At 45.4% G+C, this 12,190-nt stretch overlaps 1 protein-coding gene across 2 annotated transcripts in view; it reads right to left on the minus strand.

Annotated features, from left to right (window-relative positions):
- TRPC7 (transient receptor potential cation channel subfamily C member 7) overlaps window positions 1-12,190 on the minus strand; it is a 127,338-nt gene that overhangs the window by 95,263 nt on the left and 19,885 nt on the right. The gene's annotated exons all lie outside the window — the stretch shown is intronic.

Consider the following 12,190-nt stretch of genomic DNA (forward strand, 5'->3'; position numbering starts at 1 on the left):
TAGGTTCATCAGGTATAATAAATGTACCACTCTGAGGGGGGAGGTTTATAGTGGGGGCAGCTGTGCATAGGTGTGTCAGGCAGGGGGCACACGGAACGCGGTACCTGCTGCTCAGTATTGGTGTGAACCTAAAACTGCTCTGAAAATAAAGTCTATTAAAGAAAGATGGTTAGATTAGTGAGTTGGAGGGCCTGGGGGGAGGCAAGAGGGACAGAGTTGGGATGTTAGAGGGAGATAGAAATTTTGAGCAAGTAGAGTATGAAGTATGAGGCTCAGGATTATGGAGAGTTTGCGTTTACTGATCACGACGGGTGTAGGCTCCTGGTGACTGGAGAGAGGTCGCAAGAGGAGATGGCTTCATTGAGAGGATGGTCTATGTATATGTTCAAGTGCCGAGAATTGAAACAGCAGTGGCTGAAACCATGGAGAACTGACAGTGACCCATTGTTGCAGACTGCGATGATGAGGATTGGTTATAACCTGATGAAATATGATTCAGCCCTGAATATTCTTAGGGAGGAGAGGAGAAAGGTCTGGACGCGGTAGAGAACAGCAAGACTCCCAGGCCCAGTGGTATGAAAGGCTGTGGGAGCAAAAGCAGCCCCCCACGTGAGAGGGCTGCTGGGGAAGTGAGTCTTCGGGGAGCCAGTGTTTAGAAGGAGCAAAACGGTGCTGCATCTCCAAGAGGGGCAATGACGGGTGATCTTACTGATGAGGAACTATGGCTTCCAGACGGTGAAGTGGGAGGGTATCTGGGGTGGAAGAAGGGGTGGGGAGGATGAGGATGGAGTGGGGACCTGAGGAGTCTGTGGAGAATCAATTGTCCTTCTGAGGGGTGACTTGGGAGACAGTGGGAAAGACATACAGTGGCATTAAAACAGTGAAATTATCGCGAGAAGTCGATGAGGCCAAGTAGGTGAGCTGCATGGCATGGCACTTAGGTCGTGCTCAGTCCCTTTCAGCTAAGAAAGGAAAGCCCCCCTCCCTGGCCCTCCAGCACCCCCTTCTGCATGGCCCCCACTCAGTCCACGGATGAGAAACTGGAATGCTAAGATTTAACACACATGGCTGAGTCCTTATTAATCGTAACTGGAATCACTGAAATAATTAGTGGATGTCAAACGCAGGGTAAGAACCCGAGTCTGGCGCTCGTTATTGCAGATGGAAATTGAAAAGCTTCAATCCATGCTTTAGCTTTCATGCGCACACTTAATTGTTTCATTAACCTTCACCATATCAGTAAGCCCGTACTCCGAAGGATCATAAAAGGCAAATACCCCTCAGCATTTAGTCTCCACTTAGGAAGGCAGAGCCAAGGAAGGTGATGCAAGTTCAGCACATGGGTCAGGTAGCCAGCATGTCTCGCCTTGGCTTGCCCAGGGGGACCGAGACAGTCCCTAGGTGCTCAGAACCCAGGGTTCTGCCCGGGGTGGGTGGATAGGGCTGGCTCCCTGCTCCAGTGACCCTCTCAAAGGCCGACTCTGTTCTGCCACTGGTGGCCCATTGCCTCCTGCAGTTTGTATTTGCTCTCTGCAGGATGCCTCTATTCATCCCACGCTTACTCCCTGCGTTTCCCAGCGGGGTCTCTGTGTTCTAAGTGTTTCAGGATTTGAGAAAGATGATTGTGTGTGAGCCATTGGTGATCTTAGAATTTTTCAGCACAGGCCTGGTCAGTCTTTACATGAGAAGGAGGACTGGGTGGTTAGTGCTTGGGCTCTAGCACCAGAGTGTCTGGGTTCAAATCCCAGCTCTGCTGCATACTGGCTGTGTGATTTTGAGCACATGAGTTAATGTCTCTGTGTGCTCTAATCTGTATAATGGGATGATCATGCTATTTACAGAGTTGTTGCAAGGAGTACACTGAATAAGATAATCCATTTCAGTTGCTTAACAGTATGTGACAAGTATTAGCCAGTATTATACCTGTGGCTTACAGGTTAGCATAGGGTATAAACGTGGCAAATGTCTCTCTTTTGAGGTGTGGCTCTTCAAGTGCCTTTTGTAACAAAGCTGACTCAGCCCTGGCTCGATTCAGTTCCACAGCGCCCCCCCCCCCACCCCCACCCCGTGGCAGTCCTCAGGTGGAAGCACAGCAGGGCGGAGCTTGGCGCAGAGTCCTTGGTGATTGACAGCGCAGGTGCCGGCCCCTGGGTGCAGAGCCTGACTCTGCAGGTGACTCTGCAGTCCTTTCTTAGCCAGGTGGTGTTGACAGTGTTCTATTGATACTTTGGCTTCCAACTTGATTTTCAGTTTACTTCATTGGCAGCTCCTGACACTGTCAGGGGCTCCTTAATCCATCATCATGACATTGTAAAGTCCCAGAAGTAATGATTTGCTTTACTTGCTGACTTTATAACGAGTCCCCTTTGATGGACTCAGAGGCTTGCCTAAGGAGGGTAGAGGCTGTCTCTCAAGGAAACAGATGAGCAACTCAAGCAAGATCTTATCCACTAGTCCAGCAGGTATATTTGAGCACCCACTGTGTGCCAGGCACTGGGGTACAGACCTAAATAAGACAGCCTTTGCTCTTGAAGACTTCAGGGTCTTTCTAGAAAGAACGACAAGTAACCAGGTAAGGCCCACAAGGTGACATAAGTGCCTTGGGACATGCCTCCCAGCTACAGGTAGGAGGGACTTTCGAGAGGAAGCAGAGTCTAAACTGAGACCTGAGGATGAATAAAGCTGGCAGGGTGTGTGTGTGTGTGTGTGTGTGTGTGTGTGTGTGTGTGTGTAAATGGACACTCCAGGAAGAGGGACTGGTGAGTACAAAGGCTCAGAGGGGAGAGAACCTTGGCCAACGTGTGGATGGGGATGGGTACCAGCTACTTTCACCGTAGCATGGTTCTGTGCACAGGTTATGCGCAGTGTGTTTTACATAATTTCTCACGATTAAACAAACATGAATGTGCTTGTGCATCCAGAGAGGAATTCAGGCGCACTCTCTGCACCTCCTTATCCAGACTGAAGATGCTGCCTGCTTCTCTCTTGCTGGGCTCCCAGAAGAGCCTCTCCTCAGCTTTTTGCTTTTTCTGCCGGTGGTTCCAGCAGACTGAGGGCAGGTCTGCCTGTGTGAGCCTTGCCCCTCCCCTTTCCTCACAGCTTGGCCTCCCCAGGAGGCTTGGGACTTCTCTTCCCCCTCTCTGAACACTGTTCTCGTTTTATCCCTGCACCCCCCACCCCTGTTTATCTGCCTCTGTCTCTCCTTCTCTCTCTCTCACATACATGACTCTGTCAGCCATAGGTCAGTGTGAGTCAGTGAAGAGAAAGGCCGGCACGGCCGCTGTCCTCAGGGAGCTGACAGACCAGAGGGAAAGACAGACAGTGAAGGTCCTGTGACACAGTATGATGAGGATCTCTCCTTTTTGTGCAGATTAGACCTGAGTTTCTTTCCACCCAGTCTCATAGTAATTCCTGGGAAAACATTGTCTTCCAGATAAACCCAGCTGGTAAGCAGTAGAAATAGTATGAGCCTGTTAGCGCAAAAGCTTGAGTGCTTTCCAGTAATCCATCCTTAAAAAGGTGTTCCCCTCAGTTCAGCCGGGGCTTACTGAGCCTCCCGTGTTCAAGAAGCTGTGCCCAGCACTGGAGATGCAAGGAGGAGTGAGATGTGGTCACCGCTCACCCATGGGGAGACCCATAACCCGGTTGTTGTAATATTATCTGGCGGTGCTAGTCATTCATTTAATACATACTCATTGAGTACCCACTGTGTTCCAGCCACTGTTCTAAATCTTTGAGTTACAGCTATAAGCAAAACAGAGTCCTGCCTTCTTGGAACTTATGTTTTATTGGGGTGGGGGACTGCAAATCGCTGTTTTATATAGATGGTTAGGTAGGAACTCTCTGAGGAAGCGACTTTGGATGGAGAGTTGAAGTTGGTGAAAGAGGGAGCTATGTAGATTTATGAGGAAAGAGGGTTCTGGCCAGAGGGTCACTAGTGCAAAGAAGGAGACGAGTACAAAGCCAGAGAAGGAGTGTGTCTGGTGTTTTCAAGGAATAGGGACAAAGTGGTGATTAGGACAACAGGAAGAGAGGAGGGCAGAGGAACAGCAGGAGACAGATGGCCAAAGCCCTGACAGGTGCTTGTCAGGATTGTGGCTTTTACTCTGGTGAGATGAGGAGTCATTGATGGGTTTCAAGAAGTGGAGTTAACATGATCTGATGGACGCTTGAAGAGGCTCATTCGCTGTGGGATGGGATAACTTGTGCGGGGCAAGAGCAGAAGCAGGAAGGCCAATGAAAAGGCTGTTGCAGTTACCCAGGGGAGAGAGAAGGCGGCCTGGATTGGAAAGGTGCCAGTCAGGGAGCGAGAGGCGTCGGACTCGGGGTGTCTTTGAAAGATAGAGCCAAGAGGATTTGTTGATGAATTAGATATGGGGGGTGGGGGGAGGGGGGGAAGAGAGAGAGAGAGAGAGAGAGAGAATGACCTGAGCCACGAGGAAGATAGTTGCCATCTGTGAGATGAGCCCTGTGTTAGATTAGCTCATGGTTTACCAGATATTTCCTCCCTCCCCGTCTCCATGGGGCCTGTATATTTCCTTCCCCATTGATGTTGAGTTTGGCCATAGGACTTGCTTTAACCTATGAAATGACAGTGTGTGACCTCTAAACCTAGGTCTTAATAAGAGGCATCGTGCATTTTCCTGTGGCTATGTGGGAGCTCTGACTTTTCCCAAGAGAAGAATGTGCCCTAGGTTACCACTGCCTATTTGTAGAGCGGCGCCACCCATGACCCACAGACTTGTGAACATGATAATAAGTGACGTGCAGACTGTTGCGTTTGGGGGTGGGTTGTTACACAACGTGAGTAATGGCAATCACTGGCTGATAAAGGAACAGAGGCAGGCGCAGTGCTTTGGGACATCGACATGAAAGGCAGGCTCTTAGCCCTCTCTGGGTATTCAGGAGATAAATTGTTGCTGAGTCTTGGGGGGTAAATCAGAGTTACCTAGTTCAAGAGGTGGAGGAAGGGCATTCCAAGCTGGGTCATAGGATCAGCCAAGGCATTGGGGCCAAAGAGCCTGCTAGATGAATGAATATACAGGGAACTATGCAAGAAAAGGCTGAGGGTGGCAGAAGACGACGAGTCTGGAGTAGACAGGAGCTGGGTCATGGAGGGCTTTGTATTCCCTGATGAGCAGCTTAGACTTTGTTCCATTAGCAGTAGGGAGCCATCAAAACTTTTTCAAGTGGGAGAATGGCATGGTCTGCTGTGCACAGTGGTGGGCAGCCTCAATGTTGGGGAATATTGTGGCCTGGATGTAGCATCAGGGCGGGAGCTGATCAAATGCAATGGTGGTAAGGATGCAGGGATGGAAACGGGTTGGGGAAACATTTACGTTTTAATTCCAGAGAGAAAGTGAGAGCTCAACATGTGGCCTGCTTGGGACATGAAACACAGGCAGGAGATTCCCTGACATGTTAACATCTGATGGGATTACAGACAATTTTTCTGATACACACATTTATTTTCTACATTAATTGTGCATTATCAGTATAATCAGAAAAGAATTTTGAGTGTGTTACGGCGTTTAAACCTGCTTGTTTTCCTTTGGACCAAATTGTAATGAACCTTTAAATCTCAGTGTTGGAGAGGGGTAATCACCCTTGGTGCGTCTTGGCCAGGACTACAGTTTTCTCTACTTCTTATCTAATAACTTGGTTTGTTTGTTTTCAAATACCAAATTAAAGGAAGATCCCAAAAGAGGTTCAGAGCAAATGTGGCCCATGCATCTTATTTGTACTGACTGTATATTGTGAAAACATTTCAGAGAAACACTAATTTAGAATTGGCATCGCCAGATAACATACCCTTCCAGAGGATTATGTCATGACTCACCTCATTATGCATTCAGAATAGTAAACGTTCATGAGACTTGTTTTGAAGAGTAATTATAGCACAGCATATGTATGGAAATAATGTTTAAAAATTTGCTTGCGATTGCTGAAAACGCTATTAGTTAAGAGAGGCTAATAACTAGATGACAAAGTAGCAATTGAAAAAATGCAGAGCCTTGCCAATTATACAACCAACACCAAAGTTAGGCACGTTAGTACAGCAGCCCCCCTTACCCATGGGGAATAAGCTCCAAGACCCCCAGTGGGTGCCTGAAGCTGCAGACGGCACCAAACCCTGTATATACTATATTTTTTCCTGTATATACATACATACATAACTATGGTAAAGTTTAATTTATAAATTAGACACAGATTAACAATAATTAATAATAAAACAGAACTATTATAACAATATACTGTAACAAAAGCTATGTGAATGTGGTCTCTCTCTCACATAACCAATCTGATAACCGAGACGACTACCAAATGTCTAATGGGCAGGCAGTGTACACAGTGGAAATACTGGACAAAGGGTTGATTCACCTCCCAGGCAAGGCAGAGTGGATGGTGTGGACGTTTCATCACGCTACTCAGAATGGTGCTCAGTTTAAAACTTATGAATTGTTTATTTCTGGAATTTTCCGGCTAATAATTTTGGACCGTGGTTGACCATGGGTAACTGTGGAAAGTCTGTGCTTCCTCTAAGCACCCCTGCCCCTTCTCGAGATCAGCCCAAAGGTCACGCCAGGATGGCTTTCCTGATATCCTAGGGGAAATCCACTGTTTCATGCTTAGTTCCCCCATAGTATGTTATTCTTAGAGTCCAATAGCTGTGTAGTTTTTGACATTTTCATACTTAACTAATCAATGTGGTTCATTTGTATATGCCAGCCCAGGACATGCCACATTATAGGATTTAATAAATGTTGCATAAAACGACTAAATATATATATACTCTGATTCAGTTATTTTATTTGTAGGAAGCTGAGGAGTGAGAAAGGCATGTTGCACAGAATTGATCTAGGAGGAGCGAGGGGGTATACTTAGCTCTCAGATGTCTTGGAGCCAAGGCTGACTGTGAAAGACTCATTATACTGTGCAGAGACAACTGCCGTGACTTTCTAAAAGTCACAGAAGGCACGAGTAAAAGATGAGTAACTGATTGCATATAAATAAGTTCAAATCTAATCAGGAAAATCAGATTCCAGTTTTTTGCCTTAAATTGATTTATCCAATGCATAACTGAACAACACTTGGAAGTAGGACTTACACCTATCTTATAAATATGAAAAAAGAAGACTGAGGTTTGACATGCTTTCCTTTATCTCCCTAGCTTCCCGTGTCACCATCCCGTGTGCTGATGATTCCCGGGTTTTTACAAACTCCATCCCCAACCTGCATTCTGAGGAGCTGATTTAAATACTCAGCTGCCAGGTGGTCGTCTACACTGTGAGTCCTGCAGACATTTCAAACTCTGCATGCCCCAAACAACACGTGGGTCTCCCATCCAACACCCAAACCTGATCTTTCTGTTTTAGGAAACAGAGTCCCCATCCACTCAGCCTCCTGAGCTAGAAACCCTGGGCTCATCTTTGTCGTTGCCAGTTAGTTACCAAGGTCTGTGGATTCTGATCCAAAGAGTCTTTTCTGTCTGACCCCAGCTCCCACACCCATAGTCATAATGTTAATTCAAGTCCTTAGAATTTAGTGTCTAGACTTTTGAATTAGCCTCCTGATTGTCCTGTTTATAGACGACAGTTCCTTCTTCTACCCAGATAGCAAACCGTCATCCCCTGGGTTAAAAAGCCACAGGATAAAACCCAGGCATCTTTATGATCATACCTCAACATGCCTCAGTAACCTGAGCCCTGTTTCCACAAACCAAACCCCGCTCCCCTCCAGCGGCACCTGTGCATCAGGTACAGCGGCCCTTTCGTTCCTCTGCACGTTGCTCTCCTCTGCCTGATGCCTTTCCTTCTCTTCTCCTTTTGCCAAACTCCTACTGGTCCTCCTACTCCTTCCAGAACCATTTCCTCTTCCGGGAAGCCTTCTCTCACGTGACCAGCAGTTGGTTACTCTCCTCTCTGTGTTCTCAAAGCATTTGGTTCCTACTCGGTCTCTCCGGCCGCTTTGAGGCAGCGCTGGGACTCACCCACACGTGTAGTCCTAGTACTTAGGTACAGCATCTGGCACACAGAAGCAAGACTACCCTTTGCTGAGAAATCATTTAACCACTCTCAGACTGTTTCCTCATCTTTAAAATGGGAATAATCGCTTCTTAAACCTCAGCTTAGAAGTTGTTTATGAAAATGCTCAATAGAAATGAGAAGTGGAAAGGACTAGAGAGGGGGGGGACTCATTAGGGGATTCTTAGTCCAAGCACCTGGCTGTATGGATGAGGAAGAGGAGCTTCAGAGCAGTGGGTGGCTGAGCCAGGGGCACCCGGCCGGGCACGGGAGAGCCTGGGTCTCCTCACTCGGTGCCTTCGCTTCTGCTTTGGGAGCCTCACCTCCCAGGGCCCCACCCTAGCACTGCCCCAAAGGATCTTTATGATACCATGTCACCTGTGCCATATGCTGTGTCATGGGGGCAGTGTGATCACAAGGCTCCAAGCTATTTGGCTTCCTCAGGTCATCTCTAACATCTGACTGCTATGAGAGCACTCAGCAAATACTTGCTTTAGGCGAAGAATAGAGCCAACTATGTTTAAAATCTGGTTTTTAAATTTGTAATCTGAGAGGAGACACCATTTAGGGAAATAAACTCTTGTTCCTAATTTTTTTAGCCGAATTAAAACATTTTTTCCTCTTCTTGCTCATTTCCTGGAGCTCATCTCCATGTTTATATTAAAATATCAGTTTTAAGCACATCAAACATCAAGTTTCTGATGTGCTGTGGGAAGGTATTGGGTGAATTTGGAGTATAAACCTTAAGCGAAATTAATAATCATTGGAGAAGATTGTCATCAGAAAGATTCTTGGACCCCTGTTTTCAAAGAATATGTAGAGGTGACACCCTCGTCTTTATCATGCAACAGGGCAGCAACTGCATGCAGCTGTTCTCAAGGAGAAAAACATGAGCTCTGACCCACCCCCACCAGATCTAAGCAACTGTATTACTACCGTGTTTCCCTGAAAATGAGACCTAGCCGGACAATCAGCTCTAATGCGCCTTTTGGAGCAAAAATTAATATATAAGACCCGGTCTTATTTTACTATATTAGTTTTTGCTCCAAAGGACGCATTAGACCTGATTGCCTGGCTAGGTCTTATTTTCGGGGAAACAGGGTAGTAAATGTGAGGTATGTTGTATTGCCAGAATTGTGTGTGTGTATGTGTGTGTGTGTGTGTGTGTGTGTGTGTCTGTGTGAGAGAGAGAGAGAGAGAGAGAGGGAAAGAGAGAGAGAGAGAGGGAGAGAGGTGCTTAGCATTTCAGTATGGCCCTTCTTAATTTCAAAGCATGTAACCACCAGTAATTAGTAAGCCTGCTCTGGAAATTATTAGTAATGACCAGAAAACAGGTCACTACTATTAATTTCACACTGTAGTTATGAGATCTGGAGAGATCATACCGTACTAATATAAAAGATATCATGCTGGCAAGCATTTGGGGATCCCTTTCCTTTTTGAGAACTGATACCTAATATTTAGAAAATTTTAGCCTCAGTCATTCTTATGTCACTGTAATTTTAGCACTAGGTATACAACTTTAATTTTCCTGGATCTTTTTTAAAAAAATAATTGTTTTACTTTTCAATTACAGTTGACATACAATGTTATATTAGTTTCAGGTGTACAGCATAGTGATTAGACATTTATATAAATTACAGAGTGATCACATACTGCCCCTTCTGTGACCAGAGACTATTCCCCAACTCCGCCAGACCCCCTGGGGTCAACAGAGTGCAGATGGTAGCATACCACCAAACTGTTTTTTACTGAGAGCTGATGGAATAGTTCATGACCTCCTATTGTTCAGGCAATGCCAGGATATTCAGAGTGTTTAGTGCAGAGTTTCTTGTCCCTATACTTTGTTTGAGTGTATAACATGGTAGGTACTGATCACATATTTTATAAATAGAAAAGAAAGAGAGACACAGTTTATCAGTAACAAATGGGATTTCTGAATGGCGGAGATGTTTTTCACTTTGCAATCAAATGCAGTTCTCTCAGTTTTCTTGATTGGTATTAAATGGAACTCTACCTTGGATCCAGGAGCTGCAATGGCATTTGCTACCTTCTTATAATTCATGGGCTTGAAGGGTAGCAGAATTTACCACCCCAAAACATGCCTCTTTGGCATAAGGATGATTTTGAGCTGAAGGCAGTTAAGAAGAAGTTGGTACAAGAAAAGCTCCTTGCCCCCACCCGGTTTGGCTAAAAGCAGGACGTAAATTTGTAAAGGGTGTCCCCCGTTCCCTGTCTGCCAGTAAGAACAGAAGTTAATAAACAGAGATAACTCTAGACTCTCATCAGCCCAGAGACAGCAGCAGAAGGATCTTCATAACAAACCTTGCTAAAAGTAGTCCTCTGGGCGGCTGGCTGGGTGGCTTAGTTGGTTAGAGTGTGAGCTCTCAACAACAGGGTTGCCGGTTTGATTCCCACATGGGCCAGTGAGTTATGCCCTCCACAACTAGACCGAGGACCGTGAGCTGCCATTGAGCTTCTGGAGGGGGTGCCACCCGATGCCTCAGTTGGTTAGAGCGCGAGCTCTCAACAACAAGGTTGCTGGTTTAATTCTCACCATGGGATGGTGGGCTGCGCCCCCTGCAACTAAGATTGAAAACAGTGATTGGACTTAGAACTGAGCTGCGCCCTCCAAAACTAGATTGAAGGACAACAACTTGGAGCTGATGGGCCCTGGAGAAACACACTGTTCCCCAATATGCTCCAATTAAACAAAACAAAACAAAAAAGCAAAACAAAACTAGTCCTCATCTACCATTAGTTTCCCCATATATTTACCTTCCTAGAATCTGATGCCTCTAGAAGCTCAAAGTCCTTTTCCTTTGTCTTGTCACTTCTCTAAAAATGTATTGTTCTTTTAAGATGCTGTATAAACCCAAGTCCTAACCACTCTGTGAGTTACTCACTTCTGAGTTCTCCCATCTGTTTGTGCTGTGCACATATTAATAAGCTTCTGTTTGTATTTTTTCTTGTTAATCTGTCTTTTACCAGTTTGTTTACAGGGCTCCAGCCAGGCAACCTAGGAGGGTAGAGGGAAAAATATTTTTTTTCTCCTCTACAGCCTAATAGAGGAAGAAAAGAATCATGACTTTTTACCATTATACAGCCTAAAATCCACACTAAAATAATCCTAACCTATGAACTTGGAAGGGTGGAGGGAAAAACATTTCTCCTTCCCTACACAGGCGTGTCTCTCTTTCCTGCCAGGGCTCGGACACCCTTCTTCACTGGGCCTTCACAGTCTCTGGGGCCCATTCTCAACCTGTACTGGGTCACAGGAGTTATTCTGTGTTGGGACTCGATGAATTGTCAGAGATTTAGTTTTATTGATTCTATGTAGGGACTCTTGACTCATCAGAATGGCATGAAAATTATTTTAAGCTAAAAATGTCTGCACAAGCAGCAGTAAACTTCTTTTACTTCTTTTCAACCTTTTTAGCAGAGCATCCCCAAAATACAGCCACCATAAATCCGCACGGGGTTGGGGGCCATCATAGTCAGAAAGGAGACTGACCGTTCACACCTGGATGAGAACAAATATCACAAACTGTCATGCCTTCTATTTGTTTCCTTAAAAGCCTGTGTGTTTCCTCCAAGTCCTTTTTCCTTAGAAATTCTTTTCTCCCTTCCCTTTCCCTACTAAGTTGGTACATAAACCCTTCTTAACTGTTCAGTTAGCCACTTTTTATGCACTTCCATATGCATATGAACAAATGGTGTCTTTCCTCCTGTTAATTTTTTCTTTTGTTAATTAATTCACAGGCCCCCAACCATTGTAATCTAAGATGGTAGAGGAAAAGTTTTCCTTCCTACAGGACACGAACATTTTCCAGGAACTGTTATTTCCATGTGATGACAAAAAAAACCAAAATGTCAAAGTTAACAACATTTAGTGAGAAAACCAGGATTCCAAATTGTTTATACAGTTTTTTCACCATTGCAGAAAACAAATCTTTGCACTGAAAAAAATAACTGGACCTCCGTACCTGGTAATCAGTCCTCGAATAAGGTCTTAGGGATGAAACTGTGGAGGAATGGGTAGAGTAATAGTCAGACAGAACATGGCGACAGAATAGAAAGTCTAGAAGCAGAAACGTGTATTAGGGAATTGGTGTGTGATAGAGGTGGCATCACAGATTAGTGGGGAAAAGTTGTCTTATTTAATA

This window comes from Rhinolophus ferrumequinum, chromosome 24, assembly GCF_004115265.2.
Source record: "Rhinolophus ferrumequinum isolate MPI-CBG mRhiFer1 chromosome 24, mRhiFer1_v1.p, whole genome shotgun sequence".
Taxonomy (NCBI): Eukaryota; Metazoa; Chordata; class Mammalia; order Chiroptera; family Rhinolophidae; genus Rhinolophus; species Rhinolophus ferrumequinum.